The sequence below is a fragment of the Humulus lupulus genome, chromosome X (assembly GCF_963169125.1).
Source record: "Humulus lupulus chromosome X, drHumLupu1.1, whole genome shotgun sequence".
Taxonomy (NCBI): domain Eukaryota; kingdom Viridiplantae; phylum Streptophyta; class Magnoliopsida; order Rosales; family Cannabaceae; genus Humulus; species Humulus lupulus.
In genome coordinates this window covers 176,718,193-176,735,388 of record NC_084802.1, presented here as the reverse complement: position 1 = coordinate 176,735,388, position 17,196 = coordinate 176,718,193, and the positions used below count along the sequence as shown (strand labels likewise).

Sequence of the window (17,196 nt, the reverse complement as noted above, 5' to 3'; positions counted from 1 at the left end):
GGTCGAGGAGGTTGCTCTCAATGCTTCCAACCTCGACAGAAGGACAACGAATGAGAAAAATCTAGAGGTGAAAGTCTCAAACTCGCTCCTGGCCTTCCTCCAGGAAAATCAGGATGTATTTGCCTTGTCTCACTTCGACATGAACTGCATTGACCTGAATATCATTCTCCATGCCTTGAATATCAATCCCAACGTCGCTCTGATTCAGGAGAAGTGAAGGACATTGATCAGACCAGAGCAGAGGCCCTAAAGGCGGAGGTGGACAAGCTCCTTGCGAATGGGTTCATCGGGAACGCCCAGTATCCCAATTAGGTATCCAATCTAGTCCTCATACCCAAACCAAATGATACCTAGTGGACATGCATAGACTTCTCCGACCTTAACAAAGCCTGACCTAAGGACTGTCTCCCACTACCGAAGATAGATCAGATGGTCGATGCCACCTCTGGGTATGAGCTCTTGTCCTTCATGGAGGCTAAGGCCATATTTCTAGGCGCATCTCATCACGGTCCTCACAAACCATCCCTTACAGTAAGTCCTGCAAAAGTCAGAGTCACCCAAGAGACTCCTGAATTGGGCGATCAAACTTAGTCAGTTTGACATCACTTATCTCCCGAGGACTGCCATAAAGGGGCTGGCACTGGTCGATTTCATCGTCGAGTGCACGGAAAAACAGGAAGGATCTGGGAGTACCTCGATGGATGGGCCTGCATGGAAGTTGTATGTAGATGGATCATCGAATGAAAATGGTGTTGGATCAAGCTTCATTTTGGTATCCCTTGAAGGACACAGGGTCAACAGGGCCCTAAGATTTATGTTCGACACCTCCAACAATGAAGCAGAGTATGAGGCACTTATTGCTGGACTTCGAGTTTCACTCAAGCTTAAGGTCAAGGGCCTTGAGATTTTCAGTGACTCACAAATGGTAGTAGAGCTACACATCATTTATTTGATATTATTATATAATTACTATCGGATTTTTCAGGTTCATATGTGGTTGGGTTTGGGTGTGGGAGAAGTGTATTCGAACTCGCCCGAAATAGGGTCGGATGTGGTCGGGTTCGGGCAGAGTTATAGTCTTTTTTTTTTCTTTTCCTTTAAAAATTAGACTTCTAACCCTTTTTTTTTAAATTGGGTTTATTTATTTTTGTGAATTGATCAATATTTTACCATTAATTAAAAAAATTAAAAAAATTACTAAATACTTACTAATTAAAAAAAAAACTTAATTCACAATTCTTACCAATTTCCACAAATTAATAAGTAATAACTAACTAACATGAATGAAACATCCAAGTTCTAACTTCTAACTCTAACCAAAAACAAAAAGCCATAATTTCAAAAGTCCTTAATTGAAATTTAAAAGTTCATACCAAATTACCAATACTATAGTCCAAATCCAAAAGTCCAAATTCAATGTCCTTAACAAATGTCACTAAACTTCGAAAACTTAAAAAGTCCACAAAATATCCAAAGTATAAAGATGAGGTTCTTGGCTTTATTCATTCAGTTCCTTGTGCAGCAGATGAGGCTATAGATGGAGCATTAGTAGAAGCAGAAGGCGAAGCAGAAACATTTTCACTATGATCTCTGCAACATTATACATTTCCATAATTATGATTTAATTTCAAACAATAATTACAACTAAAATACCAAATAAAAGTTTGTTTAACAACTTACCAGACTCCAGAATCTCTAATGTCTCTAGAACTTCATTTTTCATCCATGTACTCTCGGAAAATGATTGGTTGATATGAACTGCTCCACCAGTTTTTGAGACATATTAAACATTCAACCATTTTAGGACAAAGTGAACTACTAAAGAGACCTAAAATCCGACCACCAGTTGAAAAGGCAACCTCAGAAGAAACAGTTGTAACTGGTATGGTTAACACTTCACAAGCAATGGTTGACAAGATCTTGTACTTGGATGCATTCCTGGCCCACCATTTCAAAATGTCGAAGTTGACACCCTCAATCATAGGTTCAGCATCCTTAGTTAGATACCTATCAACCTCATTCTCTGTCTTGCCACTTTCTTCCTCTGTCCTTTGTTGTACAGAATCATCATGCAATGAAGCATACTTCTTAAAACGAGAACCAGTAGTGAATGAGGAAGAGGAAGATCCACTAGGCTGAGGCTGATAGTGAGATAGAGACTGAGACTAGGTCATAGATGATTAAAGTAATGTAGAACCCATACCACCATACAAATCAAACAGTGATAGTATTTTTTGCTCTACCTCATTAACCATCTGAGCACATGTTAGTGGACCATGAAAAGTTTTGAAGCAATGGTTGAGATACTTGAGCTTGTATCTTGGTTCAAGAACAAAGGCAAATATAAGGGTCTCATTAAATTCCTCAATCTTTCCCCAGTATTTATCATAATTTCACCTTCATGCTCTGTGCCATACTCGCTAACAACAGGTCATCCTCCTCAACTACCATTCTATACATAGTGCGCTGTACATTACATATTTCAATAAAGTACTTGTCTGCCGTAACATAGATTGATCCACTAAACCTTAATGTAATCTCGTAGAAAGTCTCAAAAACTTCACAAAGACCGTTGCATTCTTCTAGTCCATTTCATTAGGTAGCCCCTCCTTTTTCTTTCCATTTTGGTCAACCTCCTCAAAATACTTGACGAAATTTGCATTTGACAGTAAACTTTCAAATGCCTTTTGGAGTCTTAATGCATAATTAAGCATGAGATATGTAGGGTTCCACCTAGTTTGGACATCTAAAGAGAGAAGTCCTTTGCATTCAATTTTTTCTTCTATGACAACTTCTTTAAACCTTTTGAGCCTAGCGGGAGAAGACCTAACATATCTTACAGCATGTCTAAAGCCAGCAATCAAAGCATGCTTCTCTTTTAATCCTTTAGTGACAGTCAAGTTTACAATATGAGCACAACACCTCATATGTAAAAACTTCCCATCTAAAATGAGACCATTTTCCTTTTCTCTAAATTGTCTCCTCAAAAAATGAATAGCAACATCATTTGAAGAAGCAATGTCCACCGTAATGGAAAATAATTTTGAAATGCTCCAATTATCTAAACAATTATCAATCTCGTTTCCAATAGTCTCTCCCTTGTGATCTACCACTTGGCAAAAATTTATGATTCTTTTCTGATAGAGGAAATCAGAGTCAACCCAATGTGCCATGATGACCATATAGTTCAAATTTTGAATAGAAGTCCATGTATCATTGGTTATGGAGACCCTCTCATGCTTTAAAATATTTTTCAAATTCTTTTTCTCTTCAGCATACAATTTCAACACATCCCGAGCAACAGTCATCCTAGAAGGGATATCAAACCTAGGTTGTATTGTTCTAACAAATTGTCAGAAATCCTACCCCTCAACATGTCTTAAAGGTCACTCATCCAACACAATGTACTTTGATAAGGCAGGCTTGCCTGCCTCTTTGTTATAAGCCATCGGAACTAAAGTTGTTTCCCCCTCCTTTCACCGGCTCAAAACTTAAAACCTTTTGCTTTTTCTCATTAACCTTATGTGGTAGAAGAACTCACTGCCACAATAACAACAAATACACTTGGATATCTCTTCTTTGTCATTAGGATCAGCTAAGGGCAATTTTTTGAAATACTCCCAAATATCTGACCCTTTTGTTTTATTTTTTTGGAGGCAAAGGAGGTTTCTCTCCTTTTTACCATTTCTAGTTCTTTTTTCTTTACCCTGGGCCTGATCTGTAGGAGTTTGATCATTGGTAGGTGGGGGTGATGGATTTTCATCTACTTGATCTTAATCGATATTCGTAATCTATAGAGCACAAAAACATATATAATGTAATGATGAACAACAGAACAGTGACATCCTAAAATCCACTAATCACTACTACAAAATACCCTTTACGGGACACTTTTTTAGGACACGCACCTAAATGCAAGTCCTTAAAAATATTTTTAGAGTTTTTAAGACACTTATTGAGAGTCCTGAAAAAACACAATTTAGGACTCGCAATGAGTGTCCTAAAATAATATGCGAGTCCTAAAAAAATCTGGGCTAAAAAAATAAGTGTTTTATTTAATAATTTTGAGGACTTGCTTTGGGAGTCCTTAATACTCTTTTAGGACTCGCAATGAGTGTCCTAAAATAATATGCGAGTCCTAAAAAAATCTGGGCTAAAAAAATAAGTGTTTTATTTAATAATTTTGAGGACTTGCTTTGAGAGTCCTTAATACTCTGTTAGGACTCACAATGAGTGTCCTAAAAGAATATGCAAGTCCTAAAAAAATATAAGCTAAAAAATAAGTGTGCTACTTAATAATTTTAAGGAGTTGCTTTGGGAGTCCTTAATACTCTTTTAGGACTCGCAGCACTCCTTAAAATTATTATATAAAACACTTAAAAAAGCTATCAAATTTTTTGAAATTTTCGGGTTAACACAATAGAGCACTATCAGCAATACATTTGGGGATTTATTCAAAATCACAACATTTAGGGCTGGTAGAGAGGTGAACGGCGGCTGTAGGTGAACGGCAGTGACGGTGGTGAACGGCGTCGACGGCAGGTGGGTTCTCGGCTTCAGCAGTCTCGCCGGTGGCGTGCTTCTTGGCGTGGGGTGCTGGTTGCTCACGGTTCCGTCTCTCGGCGTGCTTCGGTGATTTCCAGGTATATATTTCTTTGCTTTTATATATATATATATACACCACACATCTTTGCTTATATATATATCCTGTTATGTATATATATATATACTGTATAGTACACTAGTTCCATAACAGAGTTGTGCACTGAACGAGCCTGAAAACATGCCATTGAGGTTACATTCTCAAACTGTGGGATCCAGTTTTGTGAATAAAAAGAAAAAAATTTTGATTTGGTGATTTTGAGCATATCACACAATGCCTGAATTTCTTTTCTGACTTTCTTTTTAATTGATTGTTTTTACTTGTTAATACTTGATTGCCCTGTCTTCTGATCTCTGTTAATGGTCATGTCATATCAGAGAACTCTTGAGTTTAAGTTGGAGATTTAGGCACAATTATTACTAAAGAAAATCCTTATTGGGCAAGTTTTATCTTAAAGTTGGATTTTACGTTTGTTTCTTATTATTATTTTAATAATATGTTTAGTTAGATATCAAAGCTTAATGGACTAGGTATAACACAAAAGGGCATTTGGTATAGTTTTTCTATTATGTAAATCAAAAGAAAGCTTTTGCTCAAGCTCACTTAATCTTTAAATGTGAATAAGACTTAGTCTCTTATTTGAACAAATTATCATGCAAGTAATTGTAAAATCTCTTCAAACGTATGAAAAATCCACTCTTTAACCTTTGAAGGAGTGGTTTGTTATAAATCTATGGATATATATAAAAAAATAACATGTCTCACTTTTATATAACAAGGCATTTCCATATTCATTCTCTTCTCTCTTTGTTGGTTTTATTTGTGTTTGTTAAAAAAAACACTTCTATAGAGCACACTTGACTAAATACAAAATTATTTTCTACTGCATGAGATTTTCTTTTTATTCATCCAATAATATGTATGCTTTGCATACTCATTTTTGGAGCTGTTCTTCAAGACTAACATATTTTTGGTATTTCTGATGCATTAGTACACTACAAAAAAAATGAATATATAGAGGTTTTACTGTAACTAACTGCAGAGTTAAAAAAAAAAAGTACAATCTTATTCAGTGGGTGGGCTAGTAATACTACAGGAAAATGATACTAGCTGAAACAAAAGATCATATGGACAAAATTTGAAAAACATTATTAAAAAATTGAGAAGAAAATACTCAAATGAGGAAAAAATTTATATCAGAAGAAGTTTCAATTTGACACGTTCTTTTAAAAATACTTGAAGCAGTCCAAGGCAATAATTAATATTTGACAGACTAAGCAATCGATCATAGCATATATAGAAAGTGCTGCACCAGATACATTTCATAGCATATAACAGTCACATCATCCTCTAGAGATCAATTTGGGAAAATATGACACTTATCTAAACAAAAGCTCCTCTAACTACCTTATTTGAATATGAACCAGTTGAGACTTTTATCCACAGGAAAATGATGGTTGTTTATTCAATGCAGATAAATATAATAAATAGATAAAAAGCAAGATTTGTAATGAAGATAGAGAGATTTCATGACTTGCAACTATTAAAAAATTAAATATTTTATTACTATATATATATATCTAATCATGTCTAGATCTAGAAGTAGTAAATTTGCATATGTAAGCAAATCATGGTTGGAATGAGAGAACCTGTAGTTGAATATGCTAAATGCCACTTCTTTAATTTTTTTGCTACAACTTAATTAGCCTCAAAGGGTATCCTCAACCAGTCCAAGTTTTCGTATGAAGGAAAGAACTATTATAGCTCATCTTTTGTTGGTCCTAAATGACATTTTAAGAACAACTTAACTAATTTAGCACATTTCTTTTAGAGAATAAATGTAGTAAAATGGCCAGAAAAACTAATGAGATGGTAGAAAAGCACTGTTTGTGTGTTGACAAAAAAAGGGTTGTTTTGAATTTTATGTGTTAGTTAGGATATGTGAAAATTCTATAGAGTGCTCCCCAAGCAAGACATGGAATTGTTTCTACTTAACAGAAGTCTTGTTTTCACATCTAAATTCTAAAGGCGGGTAATATCTTATTTATTACAAATAAAATCAAATAGATTCTCAGCTCTAATTAAAATCAAACAAGTGGCTAAAAATGCACTTAAAGCTAAGTAATACTACTAGAGAGAAAGATGACCACTTCCTTGCAATTGGTCATTGAATGAAGCAAAAAAGATTGATGATCAAATTAAATGAAATAAACTTCTTCGTAGTGGTTGAAGAATGATTCTTTGTTTCATTATTAAATAGATAACAACCAAAGACTACATTTTTCCAAGTCTTACTCGCTGCTTCGATTAGAAAACATGGACTAGTTAGGTTCAGGTTAGAGAGAATCACACTATAAATAGACTTGGTTTCATGCCAGTTTAAATTACAATAGCTCTCACTTGTGACTACAGAAACTATTAGATTAAAGAGAGCTTAACCAGTTTACCAAAAAAAAAATGAAGAGTGCTCATTTCTTTTTTTTTACATAATCTGCTAGCACAGCACTTTTATATAATTTTCATTTGTAACTATTTTTAATTACTAGCCTCTATCTGTTACTAATGAACATTACTCATTTTGAGCAGTGTTTGTGAATGGGAAGTTTTGCAAGGATCCAAAGGAAGTCAATGCGGATGATTTCTTTACTTCAGGGCTCAACATTGCAGGAAACACTGATAATCCAGTTGGTTCCAAAGTAATAGCTGTTGATACAAGTGTGACTTGTAAAAGAATATACAAGTATGTATTCATATATTTGTTGTGTTGATTTTAACTTTTTTAAAAGAGCATGTCAACATCTGACCTTTTTCTTGTTTTATAATGTTGATTAAAATGAATAGGTTAATATTTTGATTGGTTTTAAAGCATTGGATTGGTAGCTAATTGCAAGAGGTTTGTTGCATTTGATTTAGTTTTTAAAAAATTCAATATTTTACAATTTTGAATGATAACTGTACTACTTTAGTGGAGTTTGAATATCTTAGATATTCATCCGTAGTGAAGTAGGTTTTGGGAATTGTGTGTGCTGTGGTGATAACGGAAGATTGAGAACTTGCATGTCTTAGTGAAGTAGGTTCTGAGAATTTTGTGTGCTGCGATGATATATGGATGAAAACCAGTGTGCTGTTTGATTTGTTTGACATATTGGTGTTGATTAGGACAGATGACCAGGTTAGTAAATTAGGGGATATGCTGCCCGATTTTCTATAGATTTTTTTGTACTTAGTTTTGTTTTGTATGTTTATTTTATTTTATTTTCTTAATTTTAATTTTTTATTAAAACAAATAGGCGCAATATGGACAAAGAATGGATGTCAGCTGATAGGTTGTCAGTAGAATATATAAAAGGGGTCGATGAGTTTCTTAAATTTAGTTTGGATCATGCCAAAGATCCAAACTATATTTGTTATCCTTGTAGTAAATGTGGAAATATGAAAAAGATGACTGCCATAATAATAAAAGAGCACTTATATTTCCATGGGATAGACAAAAGTTATAAAATATGGTATTGGCATGGTGAAGAGCTTCATGTTACTCCGGACCCTCCTATGACGAATGAAGATCGGAATGATAGGCAATTGGATCGTGAGGATAATTTAGATGAAATGATTGACGATGCATATTATGAATCAGAAGTAGATCCCGTTAAGTTTGAAAATCTTCTTAATGACGCTGAAAAGCCGATTTACTCTGGTTGCACTAAATTTTCAAAGTTGTCAGCCCTTCTTAGATTGTACAATATAAAAGCCAAAAATGGATGGAGTGATAAGAGTTTCACGGAATTGTTAGTTTTTTTGAAAGATTTACTGCCTGAAGAAAACGAGATGCCCGTATCATTTTACGAGGCTAAGAAAACTATGTGCTCAATAGGCTTGCAATATGAAAAAATACATGCTTGTCCTAATGATTGCGTATTATATTAGAATAGCCTTATAGATGCGAATTCGTGTCCTACTTGTGGTGTGTCCAGATGGCAAAAGAAAAGGAATTTAGAGGAAGTTAAGGAAGGAGTACCAGCAAAAGTTTTGTGGTATATTCCTCCAATTCCTCGTTTGATTCGATTTTATCGAAATGTTGATCATGCTAAGAATTTGACTTGGCAAGCAAATGATAGAATAAAGGACGGTAGACTTAGACATCCTGCTGACTCACCAGCGTGGAAGACAGTGGATTTTGAATGGCCTTCATTTGCCAATGAACCTAGAAATATTCGTCTAGCTCTTTCTACGAATGGAATTAATCCTCATACTTCTCTCAGTAGTAGGTATAGTTGTTGGCCTGTTATGCTAGTCATATATAATTTACCGCCATGGCTTTGTATGAAAAGGAAGTTTACCTTACTGACCTTGCTGATATCTGGACCTAAACAACCTGGTAATGATATTGACATCTACTTAGCTCCCCTAATTGATGACTTGAAAACTTTATGGAATGAAGGAGTTAGGGCTTATGATGCATACCGAAAAGAAGAATTTACCCTTCGAGCGGTGTTGTTATGGACAATCAACATCTTCCCCGCTTATGGAAATTTATCTGGTTACAGTGTAAAAGGATACAAAGCTTGTCCTATTTGTGAGGAGAAGAATTTCTCTCAATATTAAAAATATTCCCGCAAGGTGTGCTATATGGGACATAGAAAATTCTTGCCCCTGAGACATTATTTTAGAACTTGGAAAAATGCATTCAATGGTGAACAAGAGTTTGGTTTGGCTCCAGTTCCTTTGACTGGGAATCAAGTACTTAATAAAGTATCTGTAATTCAGTTTAAGGTAGGAAAACGTATTGTTTGTCCAATTAAGAAGAAGAAGGGTCGTGGAAAGAGTGTTGGCAAGGATAAGACTGAAGTTAGTTTGACTAGTGCGGATGAGTCTACAAGTCCTTGGAAGAAAAAATCAATTTTCTTTGAGCTTGAATATTGGGAAAAGTAACTTTTGCAACATAATTTAGATGTCATGCACATTGAGAAAAATGTGTGTGATAGTCTAATAGGAACTTTGTTAAATATTCCAAGTAAAAGTAAGGACGGTATTAAAGCTCGGAAAGACATGGCTGCATTGGGCTTGCGAAAAAACCTACATCCAAAAGTTGGCCCTAATAGAATATTTTTACCGGCAGCTTGTTTCACACTCACTAAGGATGAGAAAAAAGAACTTTGCAATTGTCTATACAATATTAAAGTTCCAGAAGGGTATTCTTCAAACATAAGAACGTTGGTGGATATGAAGAATTTGAATTTGGTCGACATGAAATCTCATGATTGTCATGTCCTATTCCAACACATTCTACCTGTGGCTATTCGTGGTGTGCTACCTAGAAAGGTTCGAGAAATAATCACACGGATGTGTTTGTTTTTCAAGTATTTATGTTGTAAGACGATTGACGTTTCAACGTTAGACAATTTACAAGTGGAGATTGCTATAATCTTGTGTTACTTAGAGCAATTCTTCCCACCTCCTTTTTTTGACATAATGGTGCATCTTACAGTCCATTTGGTTAGAGAGATTAAACTATGCGGACCTATTTATTTAAGATGGATGTATCCCTTTGAGCGATACATGAAGATTCTTAAGAGTTATGTTAGAAATAGAAGTAGACCCGAAGGATGTATTGTTGAATGCTATATTGCAGAAGAAGCCATTGGATTTTGTTCAGAATACTTGCATGGTGTGACAAGCGTGGGCGATCAATCTACATTAAATAAAAGTAATGGTGGTTATGGTGGAAAAGGTGGTGTTATATGCTCAATAACTCAAGATGAAAGACATGAAGCACACTGTGTTGTATTGCAAAACATTGATGAGATTCAACCTTACATCGAGTAAGTTATCTTAGACAGTATGATATCATAAAACATTATTGTCATATTTGTATTGATTCATACTAATTTTGCATACATTTATGAAGGAATCATTTTGTTTGGCTTCGGAAAAAATATCCATCTATGTCAAAAAACCAAAAATGGATCCAAGATGAACACTATCGTACATTTAGTACTTGGTTAGAGAACAAGGTATTGTTTTGAGTAAATAATTTTAAATCTTTTGTTTTGATTGCATGACATGTTATTAATTATTATTTCATGTTTTTTAACAAAGGTTGCAATTGAAGTGACCCACACATCGTGTCATGTGTCGGACATAGTTAAGTGGATTTCTCGTGGTCCTTCTCTGAATGTGTTTAAGTACCCATCATACATCGTCAACGGTACTCAATTCAATACTTTGGAACGAGATAATGTAAGAACCACACAAAATAGTGGAGTTTGTATTGTAGCAAAAACTATGCAAATCTCTAGTTCAAAGGACAAAAATCCTGTAGAGTGTGATATGACATTTTATGGAGTAATCCAAGAAATTTGGGAATTAGATTATACTACAACTAGAGTTCCGGTCTTCTTATGTGATTGTGTGAAAAGTGACAAGGGAATAAAGGTTGATGATTTAGGTTTTACTTCAGTTGATTTAAATCGAATTGGGCACAAAAATGATCGTTTCATAATGGCAACACAAGCCAAACTAGTTTTTTATGTGAATGATCCATCAGACAAGCAATGGTCAGTCGTGGTTCCTACTCAACCGATAGATTGGAGAGACAAAGAGAATGATGTACATGACTTACCACTCCTTCAACAACCTGTCACAATTCCCGAACCACAGCTTACCGAATACCCTATTGATGATGGTGTAGATGACGATGATATTTCTTTGCGTTTTGATGGTGACGGTGTATGGGTTGATCATATACTGTGATAAATGTTGACTTGTTTTTTCTTCTTCTGAAGGTTGGATTTGTTCATTTTATATTTAATTTTCCTATCATATTGACGATTGTCTATTAACATTGTTTATAATCGTTTTCTTTTCAGATATTTCCATGGCTGATCCAGGAGGTTTTGATGATGATTGTCCACTTCCTGGACTTGATGATGATTGTCCACTTCCTGGACTTGAAAATAATGTTGGTCAGGAGGAGAATGATGACACTGCTATAGTGCATGTGAGATCTGTTAGGGGACTATGTACCATGCCCGACATAGCCAAGATGCGAAGTGAAGGTGTTAAGGTACCGATCGAGTTCAATGAATATGGACAAGTGATTGGTACAATGAGATCAAAATTGGGATCAATGATCGAATCAACTATCAAGAGGTGTGCTTCAATCACACACGCGAGCTGGGATAAAGTCCCTAAATCAGACAAAGAAAAATTTTGGGAAATCATTAAGGTATTTTCTCTATCACTATAATATATGTTGTTTGTATTTTTAATGTAGACTAACGATATGTATTGTTTTCAATTGTAGGCTACATTTGACATAGACCATAAATCAAAAAGAAAAATTATGTCAATGGCGGCAAAACGATGGAGATCATTCAAATCCCATCTGACTAAGGTATGCATCTATGATGTACTTGATGCAAATCTGACCATCAAGACGTTCAATATGCCAAGAGGTTACTCACAGTTGATCACTAAAACAGAATGGGATGAGTTCTGTGTTTCACGCATGACTGATGATTGGAAGAAAATAAGAAAAATACATCAAGATCGTTGAAAAAAAAAAAAAACACAACCATCATATGTCACGAGGTGGGGATTTGTTGGCACTGGAAAGGCTGCAACAAAAAAATTTTGGACTCGAGGTGTCTGAAATCGACAGGTCACAGTTGTGGTTGGTGGGACATTCTAACAAAAAGGGTGAGCCGGTTGGTACCGAGGCAACAAGCGTAGCTCGTAACATAGTAAGTGTACTACATTTTATATGATTGGATTACTTATTTTTAATGAGAATAACTATATTTCTATATTTTGTTTGCAGGAGCACTATACTAAGCTCATGAGTGAAGGAAAATTTGAACCTGAAGGGTCTAAGGATGTGCTTACTATGGCATTAGGCACCCCTGAGAGCAGAGGGCGAGTGAGGGGTATTGGGCTCGGTGTAACGCCTAGCCAATTCTAGAAAACCCCACTATCCAGTAAGAAAAAGGGAAAAGAATTTGAGGCTTCCTCAGTTGAGGCTCAATTTGCAATGATGGAAGAAAAATACCATCAACAAGAAGAAATAATGAAACAACAACAGGAAATGATCAAAAGACAAGAGGAAATGATGCGACAGTTTATGGAACAGATGAAAGGACAACATAGTGGCTTTGGAGGATCTTCTCATGCGTCAGTGCCAAACTATGGATCACCCATAGATCAGGTGACACCATCTCATCAGGCATCACCGAAATCGCAGCATCAACCTCTAGCACCCCCGCCCCCACAACTAGAAGAGGCACCTGTGTTTATCCCCACTCCTGGATCAAATCAGGTATAGCTTTATCTTTTTAAAATAAAAATTTGTGAACTTGTATAACATATTTATACATATCTAAATATGTGCAGGATAAAATGATTGAATGCAAATTTGCATTAGGCTCTATCACCAACATCGTTGGTAGGGGATACATTCTAGTTACTAGTAGCTTAGACATACATGGAGAAAACATAGGAGAAAACTACCGCGGTGCAATTGAGTTTGCTGACCAACCTGATGCTCTACTTGTTAACCCGATCCCTGACAGTGAGATTTATACAGTCAAACAAGCTATTGGGAGTTTGATACGTTGGCCCAAGTCGCTAGTCATCTTCAATGGAGCGACACAGGTAATTCTTTTAAGACTATTAAATTTTTATTTACTTATTCCATTATTAATTTTTTGTTATGGGTTTATTAGGAGGTCGTTAAAAAAAAAGGAAAGCATGCTGGGAAAAAAACTTCTCTACCATTAGCACCACAAACTCAAAAACTAGTTCCAAAACGAGCGCCTAAGGAGTCATTGTCACAAGAGGTGCAACAATCATCTCCAATTTTGCCTAAATTGAGACAAGTATATGAAATCATCAATGATTGGCCTAAACATGATTATGCCGTTGAAGTGTCCATTGACTTTGATGTGTTTGGCCATGCTTGTGAATACTTTGCTCTATTTCGGGATGAAATACTTGAATTTTGTAGAAATGAGATGATTGGACAATCATGCATTGTCTTCTACATAAGGTATGCTAATAATATTTATTGTAAGGATTTCCTTTCATCAATTATTTAGTTTTCTTTTTAATTAATTATATTTGTTGGTAGGATTTTGTACCAGACACTGTTATTAGACAAGGAAAAGAGAGGATCATTGTTGTTTATGAATCCGAATAAGGTTTCTACTTCCGTGACTTGTGCAGATAGTCGTGCTCAAGCTTTATGTGATAGGATGTTATATTGCACGTCTAAAAAGCATGATTGGATAGTTATGCCTTATAACCATGGGTAAGTTTAATTATTATGATTTTCATTGATACAAACAAATAGAATTTAAAGCTAACAACTGTGTAATACTTGTTCTTTCAACAGGGAGCATTGGATGTTATTTTTATTATATCCCAATTTGCATTATTGTTGTTTTCTCGATCCTCTCAATGCACCATTAGATAACAGGACAACCATCAAGGAGACCATCCTTGATGCATTTGAGATGTATTTCACAGAAAGAATGAAAGCATGTCAAAAGATCATCAAATGCTCATCGGGAGTAATGTATTTCCAACCTACGGTATGTTTCTATTTGTATAGTTTATGTATATGTAAAGATGTTTAAGATATTTAATACTAAGAATTGTACATGTATTACCAATCTTTATATAGTGTCGTAAACAACCAAACAATATCGACTGCGGATATTACGTTATGAGGATGATGAAGAATGTACTTATCAATGCCCCTCATATCAAATATTTCCTGTCGAAACAGGTAATAAACAATATACAACTACATAGTATTAATCTAGTACAATTTTTATATATTCTTTGAATTTATTACCACTAACATAATTATAATTAAAATTTTGTTTTTTTCTTCAGTTCACCTCCGATAAACCATATACTACTCAAGAAATTGATGAAGTTAGAGAAGAATGGGCAATGTCATTTTTACAATTGGTTAGAGCAAAATGAATGATGTTATAGCTAGCTAATTACAATACATGTTTAGAAATTTTAAATTTATATTTCGTAAAAATTTTTTGCCATTTTTTTAGTATTTTCTTTTCAAATTTCTTTTGATAGATATTCGACACTCAAATGGATATATATATTTTTAAATCAAAATTAAAATTGTAGCTGTATTTTTTTTAAAAAATAATTACTTTTAAGGTCATGCAAAGCAAGTCCTAAAAAATTACCCGCGAGTCCTAAAAAATTACTTAAAGGCACTCAACCCGATTCTTTAGGACTCGCGTTGCGAGTCCTAAAAAGTTACTTAAAGGCACTCAACCAGATTTTTTAGGACTCGCATTGTGAGTCCTAAAAAGTTAATTAAAGGCACTGAACCAGATTTTTTAGGACTCGCATTGCGATTCCTAAAAACTTAATTAAAGGCACTCAACCAGATTTTTTAGGACTCTCATTGCGAGTCCTAAAAACTTAATTAAAGGCACTCAACCAGATTATTTAGGACTCGTGTTGCGAGTCCTTAAAACAGTATTTTAGGACTCGCATTGCGAGTCCTAAAAAACCTTAGTTTTTAAGGCTCTCAAATAGAGGACTCGCGCCCCGCGAGTCCTAAAAATTTTTTTAGGACTCGCAATGCTAGTCCTAAAAAACCCTTTTTGTAGTAGTGAATTCAATGACCACTCCAGTACAATTCATGAATTCAATATCCACTAAACAGTAAACACCAAACCACATACAAAATACAATGATACAATCAAGCAAAGCCATCCAAAATTCTAAATATCAAATATACATCAAAGTTCCACTAATAATAACAATTATAATTTTACATACACAATCAATTATAAGTTCCACTAATAACAAAATCCTTAAATTGTATTAATACTATATTAAAATTACATATAAAAATTCACCAAACATTCCACATAATTATCATATATACATTATATAATCATATAATCACACACACATTAACATTTACAAATTACAATATTAGTATATAAAATAAATAAATTTACATTTTAAATATAAAATAAAATTAAAAAAATTACCCTGCCATGCCGTGGTGGTAGGGGGGAGCCTCTGCCTACCGTGTGTGCGTGGTGGTGGTGGGGAGCCTCTGCCGAGCCGAGAGGGAAAGGCACTGGGTGGCTCCCCCTTTGTGGCTGGGTGGGTGCGGGTCGGGCAGGTCTATTGGGTTGTCGGGTCCATATGTGTAGCCCTTGCTGGTAGTTAATCATGTACTCGGGGAGTACCAGGCCCGAGGAACAAAAATGGCCGTCTACCTAGCGAAGAACAAAGAAATGTTTCATGGCTTCAGAAATTTCACGATTCAACAAGTGCCACAGGAATAGAATTAGAACATTGATGCCTTGGCTATGCTTGAAACAACCAAGGATGCTGAACTGATCAATTTAGACCCCATCGACTACTTATCTTCTCCAAGCATCTTCGCTTCCGAAGAGGTGGAATTAATCCAGCCCCAGGACGGTTGGATGGAGCCTATAGTTAAATATCTCACCCAGGGGAGTTTCCGCAGGATAAGAAAGTAGCTTGGAAGGTACTTTACCAGGCACCTAGGTATATTAGCATGGACAAAAAGTTGTATAGGCGAAGACATTCATTGCCCCTGTTGCGGTGTGTGTCTAAGCAAGAAGCCAGTATGATACTCCGAGAAGTGCATGATGGTCTTTACGAGAACCACGCTGGGGGCAGAGCCTCACCAAGAAGATCTTGAGACAAGGATACTTTTGGCCCACCATGAACGGAGATGTGATGGACTATGTCAAGAAGTGTGACAAGTGCCAAAGCTTTGCCAACATACCTCGAGCTCCTCCGAGCTCACTCACTCAAATGACAAGTCCTTGGCCCTTTAGAGTATGGGGCATTGTCCTTATTGGGTCACTGCTCACAGGAAAAGGAGGAGTGAAGTATGAGATAGTGGCGGTTGACTACTTCACGAAGTTGGTCGAGGCTAAGCCATTCACTACTATCACGTCCAAGAAGGCTCTAGATTTTTTCGTCATGAACATCGTTGGCCGCTACGATCTCCTTAGGAAGATAGTCTCCGACAACGGTCTCCAATTCGACTGGAAGGTGTTCATGGAATTCTATCAGCGGCACGGGGTTGTGAAGAGCTTTTCCTCCATCACCCACCTGCAGGCGAACGGGCAGGTGGAAGTAGTCAACAAGACGCTCAAAGCCACCTTGAAGAAAAGGCTTGCACAGGCGAAAGTCGTTTGGCCCTAGGAGCTACCTAGGGCACTGTGGAGTTACCGCACTACTGCCATGACCTCCATGCACCGAAGGGATACGTATGACCCAACCACAAACCACACTTTACTCAGAGAGTCTTTTGACCTTGTGAAGGAGCTCTGTGAGGCTTTTCATCTTCGAGTAGTGTCCTACTAGCAGAAAGTGGCCAGGTATTTAACTCCAATGTGAAGGATAGAAAATTTGGGGTCGAAGATCTACTGTTGTGAATAGTCTTCTTAGCCACCCGAGACCCCGGTGTAGGAGTGTTGGGACCTAACTAAGAGGTCCCATACCAAATTGAGAGCGTTGTATGTCCGAGGACGTACAAACTTGCCTGACTAAATGGGGAATTG

At 36.0% G+C, this 17,196-nt stretch overlaps 1 long non-coding RNA gene across 3 annotated transcripts; it reads left to right on the top strand.

The window, feature by feature from the left end:
• Nucleotides 1-4,365: 4,365 nt before the first annotated feature.
• On the top strand, nt 4,366-14,643 carry LOC133804261 (uncharacterized). 3 transcript variants are annotated; one of them, XR_009878389.1, is made up of 4 exons: nt 4,366-4,643; nt 7,190-7,343; nt 7,445-7,496; nt 14,498-14,643. It is a non-coding gene; the product is annotated as an uncharacterized LOC133804261 (long non-coding RNA). The 3 variants fall into 3 exon arrangements; XR_009878391.1 differs by lacking the exon at nt 14,498-14,643 and adding an exon at nt 11,470-11,665; XR_009878390.1 differs by lacking the exon at nt 14,498-14,643 and adding an exon at nt 7,894-8,127.
• The last annotated feature ends 2,553 nt before the right edge of the window (nt 14,644-17,196 follow it).